The sequence below is a fragment of the Nyctereutes procyonoides genome, unplaced genomic scaffold, assembly GCF_905146905.1.
Source record: "Nyctereutes procyonoides isolate TBG_1078 unplaced genomic scaffold, NYPRO_anot_genome, whole genome shotgun sequence".
In the NCBI taxonomy this organism is placed as follows: Eukaryota; Metazoa; Chordata; class Mammalia; order Carnivora; family Canidae; genus Nyctereutes; species Nyctereutes procyonoides.
Genome location: NW_026575131.1, coordinates 7,269,789 through 7,296,677, shown reverse-complemented (window position 1 = coordinate 7,296,677; position 26,889 = coordinate 7,269,789). Strand labels below are relative to the sequence as shown.

Genomic DNA, 26,889 nt, shown 5'->3' with positions numbered 1-26,889 from the left:
TCTTTGGCCATGTAGTGTGACTTATTCACAGGGTCCATCCAGGGATTAGGATGTGGACATCTGGGGAGTGTTCTTGCTATCCCAGTGCTCCTCTGTTACTTTAACAGACTGCTCAGATTTCCCCTTTATGGTCTCCATCTCCACTAAGAAGCATTGGAACACAGTTCAGTGCACCCACCCGACAAATGAGAAAAGAGGCCCTGGAGAAAGGGGCATTTGTTTTTTTAAAAAATAATAAATTTATTTTTTATTGGTGTTCAATTTGCCAACATACAGAATAACACCTAGTGCTCATCCCGTCAAGTGCCCCCCTCAGTGCCCATCACCCAGTCACCCCCAACCCCCACCCTCCTCCCCTTCCACCACCCCTAGTTCGTTTCCCAGAGTTAGGAGTCTCTATGTTCTGTCTCCCTTTCTGATATTTCCCACACATTTCTTCTCCCTTCCCTTATATTCCCAGAAAGGGGCATTTGAGTGCCTACTGTATGCCAGGTGCTGTGCTAAGGAACCTCTTGTGGCTTGTCTTCAAGCAACCAGAGAAGAATATATTATTAGCAAAAAAACAGTGATAACAAACCCCAATGAGGTGTTCAGGTCCAGCTGGATCCAGGTGTTCAAAGGATGTTATCAGACACCTTCCACTCTATCTCATGGCTTTGTGTTGGCTCCTTTCTTGTCAGGTTCTCCTTTCATAGAAGCAACATGGCCATGAGCAGCCCGGAATACAAACCCTTGCCGGAGATCTCTGAAACCCCTGTGGAAAGAATTATTTCTCAACACTTCCAACAGAAGTCCTTGAACTGAATTCCACCGAACCTTCAGGGCTCCAGCATCCATCTCTGAACAATGAGGGCTTGAGGATGGAATATGTTTGTAGGCCAGGGCTGAAATACAGGCCTAGTTTGGAGGCCAGCCTTTCCCAAACACAGGGCCTGGGTGTGCAGGGACTGCTCTCCAGAAGAAGCAGGTACTACTACCAGAAGTGACAATGCCTATGTGTAAAGGAAGAAAGCCCTCACTATCAGGGAAAAATGCCAATTATCATCATATCCATTTTATAGGAGTGGCAACTGGGGCACAAAGTGGTTTGGTACAATGCTCTAGATCACATAGCTGGGAAGTGGCCATGCCAGGACTCAAGCCCTGATCCCATTCCCTTGCAGGTGGCAGTTCTAGAACTCAGGGCAGGGCTCCTGCAGACCTGGATCTCTCTCACTTTGTCTCAACACTCAGACCGTATCAAGAGATGCACTTTGCTTGTTAGCTGCCTCCCTGGACCTCAAGGTCGGGCTGGGATTGTGCTGTCTGTGCCCTGATATTTATGTCCTGTAAGTGCCTCCTCTCCTGCAGAAGCACCTCTAATCAAGGCAGGAAATAGGTACTAGCCACCAGCTCCTTTGAAGTCATCTGTGGTGACAGATTTCACGTGAGTCTTCATCCCATCTTAACACATTTCCAAACAACAGACACAGCTTACTGGCAAAGGCTCCACCTCATGGAAAACCCTCTTTCCAAGGAAAGGGAGGCCGGATGGTGGGGACAATGAAGGTGCTCATAACAGAGATGAGTCTTCTGGGAGGTTTAAGAAATAGCTGAGAAAAAATAACCAAGCCTTTGTAAGGCAGTTCCTGGAACTGGAGCCAGAAATTAAAAGGATGAGTATCCCCTCCCAGAAGGTAAAGAGTTTCATTAGGGTAAACAAGTGGGATGAGCAAGACCCCCATGGCAGGTGGTGAAACTAGGAAAGTTGTTCCCCCAGGGATGACAGGACCAAAAATACATTGTTCCAAAAGAGGGAAGGGGCAAAGAACAAACATTTACCAAGGGCTTACTCTGTGCTAAGTATGTGACATCATGAGGCTTACTTCTCCCAGTCATTATTCTGAGCAGGCACATTAATTTATCCCTTTAAGTTTATTATTTTTGTTTTATTTTTTAACAGAGAAGGAACCTGAGGCTCAGAGAGGTAAGGCAACTCGGTCAAGAGCACACAGCCAAGAAATGGCAGAGCTGGATCCAAACTCCGATCTTTCTGATTCCAGTCAGTGTTCTTTCATCCCATGATGTACACACAGTAGGTTATGAGAGAAAATGTGGACCTCCCATGAACATTTTAAACTCACTGTTTCTGGAAAGCCCCCATCAAAAGCAGAGTGCTGGGTTGAACAGACCAGATGATGTTCAGTGGTCAATGCTCAACTTCTTAGGAGCATATAATAGAGAAAATGTCAGGAGGCAGAGTGTGGAGAGGTGACTGGAGGCTCCCCCATCTCCAGTAGGTGTATATAAAGGTCACACAAGTACATGGCAGGAAGGCAGAATCATGCAGCAAGCTGGTAAGACCAGATTATTGGTAGCTGCTGTCCCAGGTTCTTCAAGGGTTCCTCACCACTACCTCAGCTACTGTCCTCAGAAACCCCAAACTTTCCTATGATCCAGGAACTAAACAGGTCTCCAGGACCCAGCTGCCCTGCCAGCATCTTTTTGGCTATTAAGTATTTTTGATATTGCTCTTGCTTAGATGCATAGACTTTCAATTCTCACTCTGCCCTGGTCCTTAAAAGTGCTGGATCTGCAGTAGGCAGGGCACACACACTTGCAGTACTACATGCCATTTCTCATGCATCTAAGAAATAATTACTATTTCTTCACTGCCTATTGCCTATTATTCACTTCACTCACAGAAGCCCTGGGAAGTGGGTATCTTACCCCTTGAATATGGGCTGTTGGGACCCCAGTCAGGTCTCCATAACCAGGCCAGTATACCCACCACCAGCTGTGTAGATGTTGCCAAGAACTCAAAGCTGCCCCCATCTCTGGAAAATTGCACTAAGCTGATAGAAGTCTCACCAGTAGATTACGCCCCTCCAAGAGCTTTCCACAGCCAGTGTTGAGAAAGGGATGCAAAAAACCGGCTCCCCATTCCACCTGGGGCTGTGAACAACTTAGTAGTGCAAGGAGTCCCACAGTCCCCAGGGGATCCGGCTGAGGCTGGGCCTGTTTTTTTTTTTTTTTTTAAGATTTTATTATTTATTTATTCATGAGAGACACAGAGAGGCAGAGGCACAGGCAGAAGGAGAAGCAGGCTCCACGCAGAGAGCCTGATGTGGGACTCGATGCCAGGACCTCAGGATGACGCCGTGGGCGGAAGGCAGGTGCTAAACCACTGAGCCACCCAGACATCCTGAGGCTGGACCTTACCTGGGGTCACTTTCCCCCTGGGCCCCTCCCTCTTCCCTATCCTGTTTCCCTCACCCTTTACAAGTTTTCCCTCAGTAAATCACATGCACTCAAAGCCCTGAAACACCCCTACCCCATTTTACAGGACAAGAAACTAAGCCTTACCTAGAAGGACCCCAACTTGGTCGGTCCCCAAAGTTAAAGCCCTTTCTGCTTCTTTCATCCTGTCTGCCCAGAATGACAGGTCAGGAGCGGAAACCCTCATCCCCACAGGGGTGGGCAGCTTTTCCTCCCTCAGCAGCAGCCCTGGGCTGCCTTGGCAGCATCGAGGCTCCTGTTGCCTCCCCCACACTGAGTCATCAACCATGCAGAACAGTGACAAATCATAGAGCAGGACTGGGTGGCCGGCTGGCACTCAGAATGGGATTTCTCAGAAGCCTCAGCCCTGCTCAGCTTAGGAAGGCAGGGGTTTGGGAGGGAGGAGGTGGCTCCTCTTTACTCCTGCCTCACCCAGGGCTGGAGACCCGGGGCCTAGGGGCTGCTCTGCCTCTTCCAGTTGAGCATCTCCTGAGGGACAAACTCTCCAAGGTGTTTCAGGAAGGATGGGGCAGGTGGCAAAGCCCAGATCCTAGGAGCTAAGCTGACTCGGCCACCAAAGCTGTACAGCAGGGTGGCCGGAGGCAGACGATGTCCCTGGAATGCACCAAAGGCTAGCCACACACACCCTGTTTAGTTAGACCCCTGTGGCCCAGAACGTCAGAGGCAAACTCTTCAACTCTGAATTCCTGCCTCTTCCAATTTGGCTCCAGACACTTCCTCTCTAATCGCCACTTCTGCTCTCACCGTTTTCATTTCTTTTAATTAAAGAAAAATTTACATACATTGAAATGCACAAATAAAAAAAAAAGAAAGAAATGCACAGATCTTGGGTGTTTCAATAAACAGAATTGGGTAAATGTATACACCCACGTAATCAACATGATTGTCGGCATACAGAACATTTCCATGTTCCTTTCGCATAGGCAATCACTGTTCTGGTTTCTATCACTGTGAATTAGATGTATCTGTTCATGAAAATCATATAAATGGAATCACACAGTATGTACTTTTGGGGGGTCTGGCTTCTTTTATTCAACATCATGTCTGTGAAATTCATCCATATTGGGCAGTTATGCCTTCCTTCCCATTACTAAGTGGTATTCCATTATGAATACATCACAATTTGCTTATCCATTCTCCCACTGATGGCCACTTGGGTGATTTCTCCTTTTTGGCTTATGAACAGACTGCTATGAATATTCTTGAACAACTCTTTCTGAGGGCATTTGTTTTCATTTCTTGAGGATTAATAACTAGGGGTGGATGGGTGGATTGTAGGGTAAGTATTAACTTTGTAAGAATCTAACAAAATGTTCTCCAAGGTGGGTATACCATTTTACACGCCGACCAGCAATGTTTGATATCTCGAACTGCTCTATGCCCTCACAAACATTTGGCGTTTTAGTGCTATTAAATTTAGAAGTGGCATTTCCCTGATGACTTACGAAGTTGAGCACTTTTTCACATGCTCATTGGCCATTAGGATATATTATTCTATGAAGCATCTGTTCAAGTCTTTTGCCTATTTTTAGCTTTTTAAAAAAGCTTTTTTATTCTTTATTTTTGTTAACCATTTTTATTTATAAATTGAAAAGAAATACTCTACAACTCATCCTGTCCTAGGAATAATTAGAAATTGATTTATTTGTGCTGTGATACACATAACGTGTTCTCAGGTTGGGGTTCTCTTTATTCTATAGTCAATGTCTCTTCTAGAGGATGAAATCTCTCTGGGAAACCTCTGGCAGAGAGGATGGAGGTCATGATGTATCCTTGGTTGGTACTATTACATCTTAAATCTCCATGGAGAACACTGGATTTCACATTGTCCGTGTACTTTTTTCTAGCCCATTGGCTGAGTATTTTAATACTTTGTAATCAAATTTGTAAAAGTTGAATCAGTCATCTTCTATTGAGATAACTTAATTATTGGCTTCCCATCCAACATCTATTTCCCCCTTCCTTCCTAATTCTGTCTTTAGCACTCATTCTTTACCCATTCAGCCATTTGCTGCAGGGAAGGTTGATAGCACCCCAATATCCAGGCTGGGCCTCAGTGACTTGAAAGTAAGTGTGCCCATTGGAGGCTGGGGGGGGGGCGGATTTTCCTTTCTTAAGAGAAAACCCTAAGAAGGTGAGCTCTCTTTTCTGCCTCAGGACATTGTTTTGTCTGGAGTCCCTTGAAATAGCCTACTACCAGTCTAAAACATACCTGATACTTGAAGACTGCTGAGCAGAGAGATGTACCAAAATCTGAATCCTTGACACCAACATTCAGCTACTGAATCAGTTGATCTTGCAGGCTCCATCTGCCTCTGGACTGCAACCTTCTTGAGTCAATAGCCTTTCTTATTGATTAAACTAGTGGAGATTTTATTTATGTTACCTGCAGCTAAAAGCCTCCTAATACAAATGCTGTGTGTATATGCTATTCTTTTAATTATTTTATTAAACTATACAATAAAGAACAAAGTACATGGTTTAGTGTTTTTAGTATAGTTATACAGTATATAGTATAGTATATACAACTCGTAAGGTTGTGCAACCATGTCTGCTATTTGATTCCAGAACATTTTCATCACCCCAAAGGGAACCCTGTACCTATTAGCAGTCACTCCCCACTCCCCTCCCCTAGCAGCATCTGGCAACCATTGATCTACTTACTGTCTGACTCTATGAATCTGCCCATTCTGGAAATTATATATATATGATCATACAATATGTGGCATACATACATGTGGCATACATGTTTGGCTAGTTTTTGTTTTTTGTTTTTTTTTTTAGGATTTATTTATTTATTCATGAGAATCACAGAGAGAGAGACAGAGACACAGGCAGAGGGAGAAGCAGGTTCCATGCAGGGAGCTGGATGTGGGACTGGATCCTGGGTGCCAGGATCACGCCCTGAGCCAAAGGCAGATGCTCAACCACTGAACCACCCAGATGTCCCTGGCTTCTTTTGCTTGGCATAATGTTTTCATCTTCATTCCTTTTTCATGGATGAATACTTTTCCATTGTATGGATAGGCCATATTTGTTTATCCATTCATCAGTTAGTGGACATTTGGGTTGTTTCTACCCTTTGTCTCTTATGAATAATGCTGTTATGAATATTTGTGCACAATTTTTGTGTGAACATATGCTTCCAATTCTCTTGGGAATATACCTAGGAACGATATTATTAGGTCATATGGTAACTTTCTGTTTTACTTTTGGAGGAACTGCCCATCTGTTTTCTACAGCAGCTTGCACCCTTTTACATTCCCACTAACAAGCATAAAAAGCCCAGGATCCCTACATCCTCGCCAACACTTGTTATTCCTGGGTTTTTTTTTCCTTTTATTTTAGCCATCATACTAGATGTGAAGGGGTACCTCACTGTGATTTTGATTTGCATTTCCAAATGACTAATGATGTTGAGTTTCATGTGCTTATTAGCATTTGTACATCTTCTTTGGAGAAATGTCTTTTCAAATCCTTTGTTTTAAAATTGGGTTATTTGTTGGGGTTTTTTTGGTAAAGATTTATTTATGCATTTGAGAGAGAGAGAGAGAGAGAGAGAGCACAGTGGGAGAGGGACAGGGAGAAGAAGAGAGAGAATGTCAAGCAGACTCCCTGCCAAGTGGGGAGTCTGACGTTGGGCTGTATCTCAGGACCCTGAGATCATGATGTGAGCTGAAATCAAGAGTCAGACTGAACAAACAGACTGAACTGACTCAATTGACTGAGCCACACAGGTGCCCCTGGTTTATCTGTCGTTTTATTGTTGAGTTGTAAGTGTTCTTTATGTGTTCTGAACATTGGACTTTATCAAAGATATGATTTGCAAATATTTTCTCCTGTTCTGTGGGTTGTGTTTTTCACATCCTTGATGGTGTTATTTAAAGCACAAAAGTGTTTAATTTTGATGAAGTCCATTTGATCTATTTTTTATTTTGTTGCTTGTGCTTTTCTCTTTTTTGGTATATTTTTTATTGAAGTTTGATCTGCCAACATATAGTATAACACCCAGTGCTCATCCCATCAAGTATCCCCCTTAGTGCCTGTCACCCAATCACCCCATCACTCCACCCACCTCCCCTTACACTACCCCTTGTTTGTTTCCCAGAGTTAGGGGTCTCTCATGTTCTGTCTCCCTCTTTGATTTTTCCCACTCATTTTCTTTCCTTTCCCCTATAATCCCTTTCACAATTTCTTATAGTCCCCATATGAGTGAAACCATATGACTGTCCTCCGATTGACTTACTTCACTCAGCATAATACCCTCCAATTCCATCCATATTGAAGCAAATGGTGGGTATTCATCATTTCCAATGGCTGAGTAATATTCCATTGTATATATAGACCACATCTTCTTTATCCATTCTGTCGATGGACATCGAGGCTCCTTCCACAGTTTGGCTACTGTGGACATTGCTGCTATAAACATTGGGGTGCAGATGTCCTGCCATTTCACTGTATCTGTATCTTTGGGGCAAATCCCCAGGAGTGCAATTGCTGGGTCGTAGGGTAACTCTATTTTTAACTCTTTGAGGAACCTCTACACAGTTTTCCAGAGTGGCTGCACCAGTTCACATTCCCACCAACAGTGCAAGAGGGTTCCCTTTTCTCCACATCCTCTCCAACATGTGTTGTTTCCGGTCTTGTTAATTTTCCCCATTCTCACTGGTGTGAGGTGGTATCTCATTGTGGTTTTGATTTGTATCTCCCTGATGGTAAGTGAGATCTAAATGTGAGACAAGAATCCATCAAAATCCTAGAGGAGAACACAGGCAATACCCTTTCGAACTTGGCCACAGCAACTTCTTGCAAGATACATCTAGGAAGGCAAGGGAAACAAAAGCAAAATAGAACTATTGGGACTTAAGATAAAAAGCTTCTGCACAGCAAAAGAAACAGTCAACAAAACTAAAAGACAACCTACAGAATGGGAGACGATATTTGCGAATGACATATCAGATAAAGGGCTAGTATCCAAGATCTATAAAGAACTTATTAGACTCAACAGCAAAGAAACAAACAATACAATCATGAAATGGGCAAAAGACATTAAAAGAAATTTCTCCAAAGAAGACATACACATGGCCAACAAGCACATGAGAAAATGCTTGTGCTTTTTATGTCATAGCTAGGAAACCCATTGTATAATCCAGCTAAAAATAACACCAGTTTCCTCTAAGAGTTTTGTAACTTTGGCTCTTACACTTAAGCTCTCTGATTCAATTTGCATGTGGATGTCCAGCTCTATGATCCTTTGTTGAAAAGATAATTCTTCACCTGTCTTGGCACTCTGTCAGAAATCAGTCATAAATGCAGAGGCTCATTTCTGGACTCTCAACTTCCAGATGTATATATCTATCCTCATGCCAGTACCACAGTCTTGATTACAGTATGTTTGAAGTAAGTTTTGAAATTGGGAAGTATGATTTCTCCACCTTTGTTGTTATTTTTGAAGGTTGTTTTAGCTATTCTGGCCCTCTTGCATTTCGACATAAATTTTAGGATCAGCTTATCAATGTCTGCCAAAAAAAAAAGGACAACTCTAAATCTGTAGAAAAATGTGGGCAGTATTGCCATCTTAACAATATTGTCTTACCCATGAACACAAATGACTTTCCATTTATTTAAGTCTTTTTTAGTTGCTTTCTAAGTGTTTTCCCTATAAAAGTCTCTCACCTCTTTTGTTAAATTCATTCCTAAGCATTTTAATCTTTTGATTCTAAATGGAATTGTTTTCTTAACTTCATTTTTGGATTATGCATTGTTAGTACATAGAAATATAGTTGATTTTTGTACATTTATCTTGCATTCTGCAACTTTCCTGCACTCATTCGCTCTAGTAGTTCCTTCCTTCCTTCCTTCCTTCCTTCCTTCCTTCCTTCCTTCCTTCCTTCTTTCCTTTCTCTGTGATTTCTTCTTCTTCTCCCTCTTCTTCTTCTCCTCCTCCTTTCTGATGTTCATTCCTTAGGATTTTCCATATTCATAATTATGTGAAGACTTTTCTTTCTCTTGCCTAATCTTCCTGGCTAGAACCTACAGTACAATAGTGAATGGAAGTGATGAGAGTACATACCCTTGACTCATTCATGATCCTAGAGGGAAAGCTTTCAGTCTTTCACCAATAAGTATGCTATTAGCTGTGGCTTCTTCATTGATGTCCTTTATCAGGTTGAGAATGTTCATTTCTATTCCTTCCAGGTTGAGAAGTTTTTGTCATGAGAAGGTTTGGGTTGTCAAAAGCTTTTTCTGCAACTCTTGAGATGACTGTGTGATTTTTTTATTATTGTTCTATTGATATGATTAAATAATTTTTGGACGTTGAACTAACCTTGCCTTTCTAGGATAAATCTGACTTTGTCATAGTGTGTAATCCTTTGTATAGATGGCTGGATTCTGTTTACTAGTGTTTTGCTGATGATTTTTCATCTTTATCCACAAAGCATGTTGGTCTGTAGTTTTCTTATGACTTTTTCTGGCTTTAGGTATCAAGGTAACATTGGCAATTTGTTATTCTGAAAGGTTGGTAATAATTTCTGCTCTTTCATTCCTGATTTTAATAATTTGAATCTTCTCTCTCCTGTCCTGATCATGTAGCCAAAGGTCTATCCGTTTTGTTTGTTTGTTCAAAGAAACAACTTTTGGTTGTATTAATTTTCTCTATTATTTTTCTGTACTCCCTTTCACTCATTTTCACCATATCATTTATTTTTTTTCTTCTGTTTGCTTTTATTTCAATTTGCTCACCTTCTAGTTTCTTAAGATTGTTAATTAAAATTGGGTTATTGATTTGACATCTTGCTCCTTTTTTTAATAGGTATTTACAGATGTAGTGATTTTCTAATTTCATTCAAGTGTAGGCCAAGAACACACTTTATATGATTTGTCTTTAAAAAATGTATCAAGTTTTGAATTATATTGAGACTTATCCTATGGCCCAGTTTATGATCCATCTTAGTGAATGTTTCCTGTACCTTAAAAGAAGGGTATTCTGCAATTATTGGGGGGTTGAGCTCCTAAAATGTCAGACCAAAGGGATTGATAGTGTTCAAAGTTTCTATAGCCATACTGATTTTTTCCTACTTTTTCTTCAATTGCTGAGAGTTGCTACTTTGACAAACATGATGATAGATTTGTCTGTTCTTCCCTTAAGCTATGGGGTTTTGCTTTACTTATTACAAAATTATGTTATTAAGTGCCTGTACATTTAGGATTAAATTGGCTCTCTTGTCCTTATGAAAAATCTCTCTTTATCTTTGTTAGTTCTCCTTATCTTGAAGTCAGTTTTGGGGTGTCTGGATGGCTCAGTCAGTTAAGCATCTGCCCTTGGCTCAAGTCTTGAGATTGAGCGGGTCGGGGCTCCTTGTTTGGTGGGGAGCCGGTCTCTCTTTTTCTGCATACCCCTCCCCCCGCTTGTACTGTGTGTGTGTATCAAATAAATAAATAAAATCCTCTTAATTTTTTAAAGATTTCATTTATTTATTCATGAGAGCCAGACAGAGAGAGAGAGAGAGAGAGAGAGAGAGAGAGAGAGAGAGAAGCAGAAACACAGGCAGAGGGAGAAGCAGGCTCCATGCAGGGAGCCAACATGGGACTCGATCCCAGGTCTCTAGGATCAAGCCCTTGGGCCAAAGGTGGCGCTAAACCGCTAAGCCACTGGGGCTGCCCTAAAATCTTCTTTAAAAAAATGAATTGTGTCTAATATTTACATAATATCAGCTTTTCTTTAGCTTACCATTTGGAGTGGTATATCTTTTTCTGTCTTTTGTGCTAGGATATGGCCCCAGTGCTTGATCTTTACTCTTAAGGTGTGGCCTTTCTGAGCTGTCAACTTAATGTCCAAGATACTCAGTGAGGTCTGTCCACTCTGGGATGGAACTCCATCAGGTGACCACCAGTGTCTGGGCTTTGCAGACTCTCCCTCTACATGTGCACTCCAGTCCTTAGCCAAGGATCTACCAGAAACCCCCACATGGACTTCTCCTCCTCCCCACCCCCGCCCGCCGCCATCCTCCCCTGTGTAAATCCCTCCCCTCTGGTTCTCTGACCTGAAAATGTCAATTACTTCATCAGATTCAAACTCTGCTCTCTGCCACCATCCTACACCGTGATCTAGAAAGTGCCTCTAGGCTAAACATCATGGTGAACATGAGGCTTCACTCATTTGTTTTCCCTCTTTCCATCTGGCTGTTGCCTTTTTCATGGATGAAAAGTGAAATTCCCATTCTTAGTTTCTTTAATTTCATAAATTAAAATGCACACAGTAAAAAAAATAAAAGTGTATATATAGGAAGTTATTTGGTAAAGAGTGTCTCAGCCATCTTGAATCTAAATATCCCACTTTCTCTCCCCAGAGGCAACCAATGTCACCAGCTTCTTAACTATCCTCTCAGTGCTATTCTCTAGATGCTCCCTCTGAAAAGCAGGAATTACAGATATCACAAACTTGCTTTAAGAGACACCGCTGATGTCCTGCCCTTACCCCATGTCCTTGCGATTTCCTGACACTCTACACTGACTACTTCCAACTCTAACTACCTGGCTTTCCTTGCCTGCAGATTTCGTCTGGTCACAGGAGTCCTCTCAGCCTGTGCCAGGGCAGGCTGCAGTGCCAGGAACTTCATGCCTCCCTCTAAGAACTGACCTCAACCAATGACTAGCAGGAGTTGACACATAATCGTGCCATCCTCTTGCCTCTCCACTGGGATCACCAAGGTACATTCAACACTGTCTCCCAGAGCTCCCCAGGGGGATTGAGTCTCAGTTGCTGAAAAAATAATCTGCTCAGTAGCACACACTTTGTTGTCTTCTCTCCCTTTCCCATCTCACTTCCCTCTCTCCTCCCAGTGCTTCCTGGGATAAACTATTTACTAGGCCTGTCTCAAAGTCTGCTTCTAGGGAGAAGTGACCCAAGACTCCATAACTTACAGTTTGATTTGTTTACCTAACAATGTATGTCTGAGATCATTCCACATTGTTTCCAGCATCCAACCACTTCTTGACACTACTGTGTGGCTCAGGCCACCATTATCTCTCCCCTGGTTGCGGCAGTGACATCCTAAAAGGTTTTCTTGCTTTTGCTATTGTGTCCAGTTCCTAGCTCATCCTCAACACAGCTCTGGGGGTCCTGCTGATTCTACCAGGGTCTCTCCTCTGCTTAGAGCCCTCTACTGGCTCCCCATCATACTCAGAGTAAATAATGAAGTCCTTGATAGCTGTTGGGGCCCTACATGAACCGACCTCACCTATTCTCTCCCCATTACTTTGTCCCAGCCATTCTGGTCTCCTAGGTTTCTGGAATATACCAGGTATTCTTGAACTCACCTGCTCATTCTTGAGCCTTTGCTCTGGCTATTGCCTCTGCTTGGGGGAACTCTTCCTCAGGTATCTTCATTTACTTCCTTCAGGACTCCATTTTGGTGGATCTTCTCTGTGAGGCCTCCTCAAGAAACAATTTATTTATTTATTTATTTATTTATTTATTTATTTATTTTTTATTTTATTTTATTTTATTTATTTATTTTTTTAAAGATTTTATCTATCCATTCATGACAGACATAGAGAGAGAGAGAGGCAGAAACACAGGCAGAGAGAGAAGCAGGCTCCATGCCGGGAGCCCGATGCGGGACTCGATCCTGGGACCCCAGGATCGCGCCCTGGGCCAAAGGCAGGCGCCAAACCGCTGAACCACCCAGGGATCCCCCTCAAGAAACAATTTAAATTTTAACACCTCTCTCTCACCATTCCTATCTTCCTTCCTTATCTTATTTTTTCTCTGTCACATCTCAGCAACATGTAATGCCCTGGAATCACCTTTTTTCTCCTTGAGTGTCTTTTATTCTCTCACTTGCCAAACATAAGAACAATCTCAATATAGTATGCTATTACTACCACCATCATCATTCTGTTCAGACCTGGTTTATAACCTGAGCACACCATGCCATAGTTATTCACATGTCTGTTGTCCTCATCAGGTGTTCTCCAAGGGCTGGGCTCAGGGCTCTTTGAGCTACATGTCTGGGTGCCTAAGACAGGGTCTGACACAGCCAAGGCCCCTGTAAGTGTTTAATGAAGCCTGGGTCCTTTTCTAGCACCATGTATGGAGCAGGCAACAGACAGCTAGAGCAAAATGAAACCAGAATGAGAAAGCTTTCTTTGAACATCTGGAATTGGCATGACTGCCCTCAGGGCAGAGAGAGGAAGGCTCCGATTGATTCTCTAGGCTCACTGGTAAAGTCCTTGACACAAACATCAGGACTGCTGGGGAGGCCTGGACAGAGAGACAGGGCCTGGAACTCAAGCTGAGCTGAGTTTCAGTCCAACTCTGACACATCTGTGTGACTTTGGACAAGTCCCTTCATCTGCATGAGCCTTGTTGCCTCATCTGTAAAATGGGCATGACAACACTTACCTAAGTGGTTATGTGTATTGGGGTACCACTAAGGCACCTGACACAAAATGGATGCTACATATATGACCATACGAGGCAAATTTTTACCTAGCACTTCCCATAGGCCCGGCCTTGCAAACAACCCTTTATAAGCACAATCTCCTCTAATCCTCACAATACACCCCACCAGGGAGGTGCTATTATCACCTACCTTTTACAGACGAGGAATTTAAGGCTTAGAGAAGTAATGTGATTTTCCCTAAAGTGACCCAGCTAATTAGTTACAGAGCAGACTTCAAACCAAATATGTCCAGGCCAGAATCTGTGTCCTTAACTGTATTCTCCCCACTTTCCGCAGCCTTTCTTAGGATTTCCTCTCTTCTCCTGCCCCCCAAAGACCAGGAGATAGCATTACCTAGAGGCCAGGGACCTGGGTATTGATGATAAGTGACTTTTCACCTCTATCATTTACTGACTATATGGCATTGAGCCAGTTATTTGCCCATTCTGAACCTCAGTTTCTGTATTCATTTCCCAAGGCTGCTCTAATGAATTACCACAACCCAGTGGCTTAAAATAACACACAGTTATTATATCACAGTCTGTAGCTCAGAAGTGTAAGGGGCTCAGCTGGGTACTGTGCTTGGAGTCTCACAGGCTGCAATAGAGGTGTTGGCCAGTCCGGGCCCTTGCTGGAGGCTCTGGGGTAGAACCCACTTCAAAGTGGAGTCAGGTTGTAGGCAGGATCCAGATGGTATGGCTGTAGGACTGAGGTCCCTGTTTCCTAGCCAGCTATCAGCTGGGAGCCAGCCTCTGCCTCTAAGGGCTGCCAGCACTCCTCAGGCAAGCCCAGTCTCTTCCATGCTTTGGACCTCTCTAGCTGCTCTTTCTGCTTCTTCTTTGTCACTCCAGCTCAAGAAAGTTCTCTGCTTTTAATAGCTCATGTAATTAGATTGGGTCCACCAGATAATTTCCCTATTTTAAGATCTGTAACTTTAATTACATCTGCAAAGTTCTTTTGCCATGTAATATAGCATATCCACAGGCTCTTGGGATTAGGCCACTGACATCTTTGGGAGGAGCTGTTCTGCTTTCCACAGTTTCTTTTGTTCCTTTATTCAACACATATTTATAAGCGATGTAGCAGATACTGTGAGTGCTGTCAGCACATGCCCAGCCCAGCTTCCCACAGCCAGCCTCTGCATCACCTGGCCACAAGCTTTTCCCAGCCAGATGCCAGAGTGATTTCGAAGAGTCCCCTAGAGTAGGACAGAAGCGCTGGGGAGCTCACATACACCCAGCAGCAACTGTCAACCTATGGCTGGTGGAATTAGTGGATAAATCCCCAACTCCATCCCCCTTCAGATGGGGTAACTTGGAGATGTGTGTGTACACTGGCTGCTGGCTGGCTTCATCTCCAATAGCCCAGGGTGGTAACTTAACAGAGCACGCTTTCCCCGCTGCCTCCTTGTGCCTCACTCCTCCCTACTTGCCTCAGATCTCGCCAATTTTTTTTTTTTATTTATTTATGATAGTCACAGAGAGAGAGAGGCAGAGACATAGGCAGAGGGAGAAGCAGGCTCCATGCACCGGGAGCCTGATGTGGGATTCGATCCCGGGTCTCCAGAATCGCGCCCTGGGCCAAAGGCAGGCGCCAAACCGCTGCGCCACCCAGGGATCCCAGATCTCGCCAATTTTTGCTGCTACCCTTGTTGCGGGGTCTCCTCTGGGGGTAACCAAGACCAGCATTTGTGACATGACAGCCATGTTCCCCATCTCATAGCATCACTGTGAGGATTAAATGAGATAGTGCTTGTAAAGGCTTCATTATAATACTGGCACACAGTGAGCACTCAGTAATTGGCTGACTAGATCAACAACACCTCTGCTAATAGTAATCATGTCTCAGACCCAACTCTGAGGCCAAAGGCCAGGCTAGTGGCTGGCCAGTTTAAAGGGAACCGGTCACTCTACAGGCAGATCCATTATCAAACAGGGACTAAATTGCCTGGCTAAGTGCAGAAGAAGGTGGTAGGTGTTGTTATAGCAACTGATGAGCCTTTCTGTGTCCTCAAGGCCAAGTGGGTGGTGGAGCAGGGGAGGAAGAAGCTCCTCAAAGGATACCATCAGGAAGCAAAGGGGGGCAGGCCAAGGGAAGCCCCACATCCCTTGCTCCATCCTGGCCTGAGAACCATGACTTCTATGCCCTGAGACTAGCAGGGGGCCAGGCAGGCTGCTTCCCTGCTGGGGTGAGGGGCGCAGAGGTGATCAGAGGCCAGGCAGGGGGAAAAGCATGCAAGCCATAGCCCTCAGGCCCTTAGCTCTGAATAATCACAAGGCTATAAGCTTTATGGACACAGGAAAGCAGGTCCTCACCCTGGGTGGAGTGAGTGCTCTGGAAGTGCTATTCTTAAAATAGAATCTGAAAGCTCTGGAATGGAACTGGTCTGGCCCTTGTAGACCTCGATAGAGGAACTTGCTAATGACTAGTGGTGCAGCCACATCCAAGCTAAGAAGCCAAGTCATCTCTCTTCCCTTTCTCCCTTCCCTGCCCCGTATGATATTGATGCATATCTTTGCATTGTCATCCTCTGTGAATTTTGTGACCTCTCTCCCATCTGTCCATCCATCCATGGGTATATTGAACTCTGCCATATGCCAGGGACTAAGCCAGGCAAGAGAATCATGATCTTGGCCTTCTTGAGACTCATGAGCTCATGGGAGAGGCAGACATACAGACAGACTATGGCCATCCAGAGAGGAAAGCTCACAATGTAGGTGGTAGGCCAGCAGTTCCCAACTGATAGCCCATGGTATGAATTCATCCCACTGAAATTTTTTAGAGTATTTTAAAAATAAGTACATTTAGCATAAAATTCTTAAGTTTTAGGTTCTCATGAAAAATAAGGTGATCTGGTAATCCTGAGCCTCATGGTGACAATCACTAGAACCTAGTAGCATAACCTCTCATGTTCTCTCCAGTTCCCACTGCCCCCTATTGTCCTACACCTGGCCCCAGGCATTTCAATCAACTTGCCAGAAGTAGGGTCAGGACAACTCAATACAGCAAAAAAACACCTCAACCTTAAAGGTCTAGCCTCTGAATAGCTAACAAGGCTGAGCTACAGTGGAAATCACAGCCCTTGCTGCAGTGATGTCATAGATGGAGATGTGTCAGCCGGGGTGAGTTAGGAGAGAAATGTTCAGAGAGCACCATCCTAAGCACAGGTTCTGGGACCCTCAGGCCAATGCCACCAGGTATGCAGCCCGGGAACATTGATAACCCAGCCTAACCACTGGCATAGGAACCCTGGTTGCCACATCTGCTTCTCCAGCTTTGCCTGATTCAGGGAATTCTTCAAGCTCACTTCACAGCTCTGAGGGTTCTGGACTGTCACTCTGGGTGTCTGTCAGAACCTGGATTAAGTACTTAACTATGCTATGTGTTGCCGGAGGTCTGTGCTTCAGTTAGGAGTCTTAGAATGCAAACTGCAGAAAGAGACTCAAGCTAATGTAAGCAAAAGGGAACTAAGTGGATTCATATTGGGGGGCTTGGAACTGAGCGAAGGTTGGAGAACCTGGCTGGGATGGAGGCAGGAACCCAACCAATGTCAGAGGGCTAGGATGCTAGGACCTTGAGAGTGGAGCTGTAGCAAGGGCAGTCTGGTCAGGATGTCACCTCCTGATGAGTCAAGTCCAACTGCTTTCATGTCTTTGTCCCTCTGTTAGAGTTTCAGATTCCCAAGAGAGATGATCAGTAAGTTTGTTGGTAGGTCCTGGGTCAAAATTTTAGGTTGGAGGAAGGTTCCTGTCTTTACTCCCATTAACTATACCAAAAGGTGGAGGTAAGTCCTCAAAAGAAAATTGTCAGGGATTGGAGTCAGACTCCTTCGAATATGCCTTGTTTTCTAGACTTGGCTTGGGAAGCATCCAAAATTTTTACATGATTATAAAAGTTTTAAAAATCACTAAAAGTGAAATACAACAAGCCTTAAAAAGGAAAACATTGTGGATGTAACCAGACAGGGAAGAATTATGATTGAAGACACAGTAGTGGGATATACCTGAAGAGCCCTAAGGACAAAAATAGCCGCAAACATAGCCAAAAAGTGACAAATGTGCTAAGGACCTAGCATGTGTGGTCTCCGTGTGAGACGCTAGGAGACACTAGTGAATAAGGCAGACATCCCTACCCTGGTGCAATCTCTCCCTTTCCAACATCATCCCAACTTCTTTAAAATACTTTTTATAAGAAAAAAAAAACTTTTTATGATGCAAAATGTCAAACATCCACAAAAGTAGGCAGAATGGTATAATGAGACCCATATGTCCTTCACCCAGCACCCCCATTATCAATCCTGTTTCATTTCACTCCACCCCTACTACTCTCCCTTCCCAGATTATTCTGACAAATTCTAGACTTCATATTATTTCAGAATACCTCCATGAATATTTCAGTGTGTCTCTCTAAAAGATAATGACTCCTTGAAAGAATAAATAACCACAACACCATTATCACACCTAGAACAAATAACAACTCTTAACAGCAACGAATACTCAGTGTTCAGATGTCCAATTATCTCATAAACATTATAAAATGCTTTACAGATCGTTTACAGGTTGTTTACTTCAACCAGGATCACAGAAGTTTCACATACTGTGATTAGTTGATATGAAGACTATTAATTTATGGGTCCTCTCTCCATTTTAAAGGGGAAAATTTTCCCTTTAAAATTTATTTCTTGGGGCACCCGGGTGGCTCAGTGGGTTAAGTGTCTGCCTTCAGCTCAAGTCATGATCCAGGGTCCTGGGATAGAGTCCCACATTGGGCTCAGTGGGGATCTGCTTCTCCATCTCCCTCTCCTGGTCCCCCTGCTTGTGCTCGCTCTCTCTCAAATAAAAAATTAAAATCTTTTTTTTAAGATTTTATTTATTTATTCATGAGAGATGCAGAGAGATTGGCAGAGACACAGGCAGAGGGAGAAGCAGGTTCCATGCAGGGAGCCCGAAGTGGGACTCGATCCTGGGACTCCAGGATCAAGCCCCTGGCCAAAGGGGTGCCAAACCACTGAGCCACACAAGGATCCCCTGAAATCTTTTTAAAAATGTATTTCTTTTTTTTTTTTAAGCTAGATTGCTTTTTCTATAAAGTTTTCCAAAAAAAAATCAGTTTGTGGACTTTGCTGATTGCATCAGGGTGATGGTGTTCACACATTCCTGTCTTCTGAATTTCCTGGAAACTGGTAGTTGAGCAGAGCTATGCTGTCCAGGACAGTAACCACCAGCCACGTGTGGCTACTGAGTACTTAAAATGTGGCTCATCCAAGCTGAGATGTGCTGTATGCATACAACACACACCAGATTTCAAGGACTAAGTATGAATGAAGGATGGAAAACAGTTCATCAATCATTTTTTGGTATTGATTATATATTGAAGTGATAATGTGTCAGATATATTGCGTTAAGTAAGAGCTACTATTAAAATTAATTTCACTGCTTGGGGATCCCTGGGTGGCTCAGCAGTTTAGCGCCTGCCTTTGGCCCAGGGCATGATCCTGGAGACCAGGGATCAAGTCCCACATCAGGCTCCCTGCATGGAGCCTGCTTCTCCCTCTGCCTGTGTCTCTGCCTCTGTCACTCTCTCTGTGTGTCTCTCATTAATAAAAAATAAAATAAAATCTCGGGGATCCCTGTGTGGCTCAGTGGTTTGGTGTTTGCCTTTGGCCCATGGCATGATCCTGGAGACCCAGGATCGAGTCCCACATCAGGCTCCCTGCATGGAGCCTGCTTCTCCCTCTGCCTGTGTCTCTGCCTCTCTCTCTCTGTGTCTCTCATGAATGAATAAATAAAATCTTTAAAAATAAATAAATAAATCTTTTAAAAATTAAAAAAATTAATTTCAAGGGATCCCTGGGTGGCGCAGCGGTTTGGCGCCTGCCTTTGGCCCAGGGCGCGATCCTGGAGACCCGGGATCGAATCCCACGTCGGGCTCCCAGTGCATGGAGCCTGCTTCTCCCTCTGCCTGTGTCTCTGCCTCTCTCTCTCTCTCTCTCTGTATGACTATCATAAATTAAAAAAAAATTAATTTCACTTCTTGTTTCTCTTTTTCCATGTTCTTTCTAGAAAATTTAAAATTACATATGTGACCTGTTTGACTTGCATTTGTGTGTATTTAATTGAACAGTCCTGAGCTAAGGGCTTGATCAGATTTAGGTTCAATTTTCTGGCGATTTCAGGGCGATGCTGTGTTCTTCCATCGGTGGCACTTAGTATCTGCTGGTCTCCATTTTTGTGTTGCTTGCAGCCACTGATGTTCAAAGTCTGGTCCATTATTCTTTTTGGGGTTGAAAATTATGATAGTCTCATGCTGTTACTTCATCTTTTATTTATTAACTGCCATTCTACAGAGGAAAACTTCTGGTCCTCTTAGGGAATGTACATCAGCTCCTTAGAGAGGCTTCATGGTACTCCCTTTCATTGCACTATTGGTCTCCTTCGTGATCCTTTTCACCATTTGTTATTACCGCTGTATCTGCTTGCTAGCCTGTTGATGGCTGCAAGCCCCTGGAGGGGAAGGATGAGCTCTGGTTTCCTCATCCACAAAATCCTGAGGTCCCCACTCTGAGGAGGTGCTAGGGAAATACATGTGGCACGCAGGGAGGGATGGTGAGATGGACAAAGCCCCAAGCCATAACACAGGACCCCTGAGCTTGGATCCCGGCTCTGCCACATGCCACACATCAGTCCAGCCTCTCGGAGCCCTCACAGGGGCAAGCAGGTGGGCAGTCCAGCTGCTGGAGCATACTTTCAGCTCTGAGGGGCTCTTATGCTGCACAACTGGCCTCCCTTCAGCTCATGCTTCTAGAGGCCTCTCTCCCGCCCAGGGCAGAGCTGGGGCCAGGTGGCAGATGATTAAAGCGACACCCCACAGCTAAGAAATCCAAAAGCTAATTAACTGCAGCTCAGCACACTCAAAGGAAGGCAGTCGGGCCCAGCACTGATGGTGGGTGGCGTTAATACCTAATGGTCTCTTCTCTTCTAATCGCTGCCTTTCCCTCAAGTTCCTTCTGTTGCCCAAAGCACTTTCAATCAAGCAAAGAGCATCCACAGAGCGTTTGTGAGCCCTATCCCCTGGAGGAAAGAGGCCAGGAAACAGAAAGCCACCCCACCAGGAGCTAACAAGGAAGCTGGCCTGACCAGATTTAACATTCAGGGAGGAGTGAAAAAGCTGAGCAGGGCAGGGTGAGGGTTTGTCATATGTAACTGCATTTGCCCCCCATGGCACGCAGGATCATCTCTACCAATGGGATTACCCTGCCTGGTCTTTGGGGACACTGAGGCTCAGGATCAGGACTACCTTGGCCAAGGTTATAGAGTTAATGAGGGGCAGGGCTGGGAAGCCAAGCCATACTGATTTATTCATTCACTAAAAATAGTGACGGGACACCTGCCGTGTGCTGGACAGTATGCCACACGTGGAGAGCACATAGGTGTCTTAGGGCAGGTTCCCAGGAAGGGGAGAGCCAGCCAGGATGCTTATGTACATGTGGGGTGGGAGCTAATGAGGATGCGAACTTCCAGGGAGGTTGGCTTTAATCTGGGCCTGGCAGGTGTGCACCGCTGAATTGGCCCCACCTTGAGGTAAAGGGGCAGGATTTTTTTTCTTTAAGATTTTTATTTATTTATTCATGACAGACAGAGAGAGAGAGGCAGAGACACAGGCAGAGGGAGAAGCAGGCTCCATGCAGGGAGCCCGACATGGGACTTGATCCCGGGTCTCCAGGATCACGCCCCGGGCTGAAGGCGGTGCTAAGCCACTGAACCACCCGGCTGCCCAAGGGGCAGGATTTTGCACCTGTGGCAGTCACTGGCCGCAGACTCTCCTGGGTGTGGAAGGCAGGACCTTCCAAGCAAGAGGGCTCCCCACTGGTGGAGGGCAATTGTAGCGCAAGACCTCAGCGAGTAAGAGAAACATTAAGGACGGGGACACACATAAATGGCAACAGCTCTATGCATGTGGCAAAAGCCAATTATTCCTGCTAAGGATCTGTGCTGAAAACAGCACTGATGCTGGATAGACAGCCAGGCCTGCTGAGGTCACCTCTCTGTCTCCCGCAGCCCCCTTGTTAAGCTTCTCTGAGACCCATGCAGATAGTCACGGACACAGTTCCCGGCCACCCCTCTCATGATTGGTTTCTTGAGTTCTTTTTCCTTCCTTGTTTCCACACACTTAACATTTTATGATAATAAAATCGAGAGCCAATCTGGACTCGAGGCTTCACGTTGGCACCTGCACCTCTAGGCGTTGCCTGATGGTGTATCCCCTTCCGGCCTCTCATTGTTCCAAGACATTGGACTCTGAGTCATCACTTCGCCTCTCATCAGAACACACCACACCGCAGGCAATTCTCAGGAGCACTGGGAGGGGCGCAGAGGGCACACACTACAGAAGGTATATCAGGAGAAACCCTTAGAAAACTGAGACCTCCTGACACCACCATATAAGGATACTTGCACTTAGACTTCTCATGGGAAATAAAAGAAATTAATAGTTATTGATGACAATTTTGTGAGAACTACTACGTACTGAGCAGTGTTCTAAGCATTTCAGATAGAATAGTGGGGTGAGGGGGGAGTCAAAACTTATATTCTGATGGGGGACAGGACCACCCTGCTGCACAACTCTAGGAGGTGCCATTGCCCTTTACATCGTAGTCTGTGTAAATTATGACTTCTGGAACTGTGCAGTGCACACACACCCTGTGCAACAGGACACAGCTGTCCCAGTTGAGAGAGACAGATAATAAACAGCATAGGTAAGTACAATATGTACCACAGTAGTTGGTGAGAAATGCTGAGGAGCATAACGCACAGAATACAGAAAGGGTGTGGACATGTGGGAGGTTGCAATTTTAACTGGGTGGCCAGGGACAAGCTCACCAAGATCACTGCCTCCGTCAGCACCCCAGCAGGGAACTGCTGGCACACCAAAGTGGGTCATTGGAGGAGTGTTAGCAGAGAGACTACTTACTATGATGTGGGCAGGACGGAGAGAAACCACAGGGATGGTGGAATGAGGCTAGCAAGGGAGGACACAGGACAGAAGACAGAGGCTGTGCAGAGAGGCCACCTGACAGGGCCACAGTCGGCCTGTAACAGTGTCCTGGGAGGGAGCACAGGGAATAAATACCTGGCCTCACTCCTCATGGAGCCTTCCATAGGCCAAACCCAGTGAAAGCTAGAGGGCGAAGGTTCTGTTGATCTAGTCCCTATTGTAAGCACCAGGAAGACGGAGCAGGGTGGAAATAGGTGTTGAGAAGATCCAGGCATGCAAACAGAAGCTGCACAATGACATTAGACCAGAGACCTGAAGGGGATAAGTTTGAGTGGACATCTGGAAAAGAGTATTCCAGGCAGAAGGAAGAGTATGAGCAAAGGCCCTGCAGTGGGAATGTGCCCAGGGCATCTATGCCACAGCTTACTGGCCTCTGGCTGTAGCAGAGGAGGGCAGCAGATGAAATCACAAGGTGATGGGAGGCTGTGTGGGGGTGACTGTCTAGGCTTTGAATGAGATGAGAAGCCCTTGGAGGGTGCTGAGCAGAGGAGGGGTATCCTCTGGCTTCTGTCTTGACAGATCCCTCTGGCTCAGTGCAGAGATGAGGCTGCAGGGGGCAGAGGTGGGGGCAGTGAGAGCAGAGAGGCAGCTCTGCAGCAGCCCAGGTGAAAGACAGTGCAGGCTGGGACACAGTGACAGGAGCAGAGGTGGCGACGTGTGGTTGGATACTGATTCTATTTTGGAGATAGAGTGACGGGCTTTTCTGATGGATTCGTTGTGAGGTCTGGGAGAAAAAGAGCTTGTTACTCTTGTCTGTTATCCTTCAGCAACTTATTCATATCTGATGTGTGCCTTTCCTAGGATGTCGCTTGGAGGAGAAGCTGCAAGATCTGCCAATTCCCTATGAAGCCCTTTTGGGGATTATCACTGGCTAGGGGCAGGCGATAGAGCATAAGGGTAGTGTTGTGGTTCTGCTTAAAAGTGATGTCTTTGTCTCTTGTCTGATATGCTTGGCATTGAAGTGATGAGAAGGCTGGGATCTGCTGCATAATAACCCGAGAGTAAGCAAGGCTACAGAGGAAACGGAATCAGCCATAAACACAGAGTTACTGAAGTTGCCTGATGGCACGTGGTATCAATAACACCTTGCTCTCTACTTTTGTGTAGTTTTAATTTTTCCAAAACGAAAGGGTTTTTTTAAAATCCCTATTGTAGATCTTTGTGATGGAATTGTTCTGTATTTTGACTACAGGAGGAGGGTCACCTGAATCTACAAGGAGGATAAATTTGCAAAAAAAACTGCTTCTAGACACACACACACACACACACACACACACACACGAATGCATGTAAAACTGACATCTGAATAAGGGCAGCAGATTGTAGTAATGGCAATATCCTGATTGTAATATTAGGCTTTACGTGTGAAAGGTGTTACCATTGGGAGAAATTGAGAGAAGAATATATTAGCCTTCTCCACAGTATTTCTTAAAATTGTATGTAAACCTACAGTTAGCTCAAAAAAATGTTAAGTCCCTCTGAAAGACTATAGGAAAAGTTAACAAGTATTGGAGAGGATGTGGAGAACTTTTGAAGGCTTGTGGATTGCTGGTGGGAATGTGAAAAATTGCAGATGCTGTGGAAAACAGTGAGGTAATGCCTCAAAAAATTAAACATAGAATTACCCTATGATCTAGCAACTCCACTTTTGGGTATATACCCAAATAATTGAAAGCAAGGATTTGTTTTTTTTTTTATTTTTATTTATTTATGATAGTCACAGAGAGAGAGAGAGGCAGAGACACAAGCAGGCTCCATGCACCAGGAGCCCGACATGGGATTCGATCCCGGGTCTCCAGGATCGCGCCCTGGGCCAAAGGCAGGCGCCAAACTGCTGCGCCACCCAGGGATCCCGAAAGCAAGGATTTGAAGAGATACTTCTATGCACATGTTCATAGCAGCATTCTTCATAATAGCCATATGGTTAAAAAAAAATAATTCATATTTCAACCGATGAGTGAACAGGCAAATAAAACGTGGTAAATTTATACACTGGAATATTATTCAGCCTTAAAAAGGAAGTAAATCCTGACACACACTACAGCATGGACGGACCTGGAAGACATTGTACTAAGTGAAGTAAGCCACTCACAAAAGGACAAATAGTGTGTGACTCAACCTCTGTGAGGTCCCTAGAGGAGTGCAGTTCATGGAGATGAAAAGTAGGATGGTGGGTACCAGGAGCTGGGGGAGGGGGTCGGGAGTCAGTGTTTAACAGAATTTCAGTTTGGGCAGATGAGAAAGTTCTGGAGGTGGATGGTGGGGATGGCTGCACAACAGTGTGAATGGATGCATTGCCACTGAACTGGACACTTAAAAATGGTTAAAATGGCAAGTTTTATGTTATGTATATTGCAACAATTTTAAGAAAGATTAGGGGAAAGCAGTTTCATTGGTATTTCAAAAAATCTAAGAATGGAGGCGCCTGGGTGGCTCCAGTTGGTTAAGTGTCTGCCTTCAGCTCAGGTCATGATCTTAGGGTCCTGGGATCAAACCCCATGTCAGCCTCCTTGCTTAGCATGGAAGTCTGCTTCTCCCTCTTCCTCTGCTCTCTACTTATGCTTGCTCTCTTTCTCTCTCTCTCTCTCTCTCTCTCTCTTTCTCTCTCTCTCTCTCTCTAGGGCTCTCACTCTCTTGCAAATAAATAAATAAAATCTTTTTTTAAAAAAAGAAAATGCTCTATTAAAAAAGGTAAAAATAGGTTATAATCTGATGTCAACAGATTCCCTTATTCTCTGCCCAGAATGACATAATCAAGGGTGGAGGGAAAGCTATTGACTGATTCTTCCAAGCGCCCTGTGTTTCCATTTCAGTGCCATCAAAAGAATACCAGGCAGTGCTCTTCCAGACATTGGTAACACCCCTGACATGGGCGTCCCTAAGATGGTGAGAAATCAGTCACCAAACAGTTAACCACCTCTTATGGTGCCAGCCATACAGGGGGGATCACCAGGCTCTGATGACGTACGATGGAAGCCCAAGCAACCGGTTAACTTCCACATAACCTTCAGATCCTGGCTCTAAAGTCCCTTTCTCAAGGAGGTCTTCCCTGGGCTATATGGGGCTTCTCTATTTCAGGATCACTGTATATCCCAGTTTTCCCAAGATAGTCCCAATCTATGCCAGTTGTCCAGGCATAATTATTAACAGCTTCACTTTCACTCCAAAGGGTCTAGATTTAGATGGTGAACCAAATGGTCACCTACTCCTGATAGACCCTTTTAGTGTCTTTTTTTTTTCCTTTTAGTGTCTCTTAATTGTGACTGGTTCATTGTGTGATGCTGTCTCTCCAGCTGTGCTATAAAAGCTCTTGGATGGCAGGAACACGCCTGCCTTGTTCACCATCACAGCCACACTGTCTTTATGTTTATCATGAGCTTGATAACCTTGCCTGGACAAATGAATGTTTCCATTGTTGGGTAAGTGTCTGCGGTGGCCATGGAGCTGCCCCTTTAAGACCCCCTCCTGTGCATTTGGCTCACTGCCTCCACTTGCTGCCCTAGTTGGCTCCTAACCACTGAGCACAGTGGGAGTATCAGAGCTGGGCCTTCCCTCCCAATGGAGACCTCTAACAGCCAATCTTTGTTTGGGGGCTCCCCATTTTTCCTGGCCTTGGCTTTCTCTGCACTACTCACTCCTGGACTGGAGGCCTCTTCTCAGCTTTCACAGGTGTCCAATTGCACTTGGATTTGAGGCTCTCCTGTTTCCTTCTGCTCCTCCCCCCCTTCATTATTCCTCACAAGTGTCTCCCCCACCGAATCCTTTGCATGCCTCATCTTGGGGTCTTCTCAGAGGACCTGGACTGGTGCCCCCTCTCAATAAGACTGTGAGGTGGGACCCTCCAATGGTCCAAGACTCTTTTCCCTACCAAGAAAGACACCCCCTTCCACTGGAAGGATGGAGTCCCTGCCCAGCACACTCTCTCACCACTCATGTTTGGCACTGGGGAATACAATCTCTGGCTGATGCTCTTGTGCTTCCACAGATTTTTCTTTGTTGTTTCTTCACTTACTCTTGGCCAATTAGCTCAAGAAAATATTTCTCTCCCTCTCCCTGTCTCTCTCTTTTTTTCCCCCTAAAGAAAATAACTTTATTTCTATCGTTCCTT

General features: G+C 44.8%; 1 long non-coding RNA gene across 1 annotated transcript in view; it reads right to left on the bottom strand.

Annotated features, from left to right (window-relative positions):
• Window positions 1-705: 705 nt before the first annotated feature.
• Window positions 706-26,889, bottom strand: part of LOC129521339 (uncharacterized) — a 49,169-nt gene continuing 22,985 nt past the window's right edge. Inside the window, exons 2-3 of the long non-coding RNA XR_008666798.1 lie at window positions 12,601-12,718; window positions 706-754 (exon numbers count right to left, since the gene is read on the bottom strand). This is a non-coding gene — a long non-coding RNA (uncharacterized LOC129521339). The remainder of the gene's footprint in view (window positions 755-12,600; window positions 12,719-26,889) is intronic.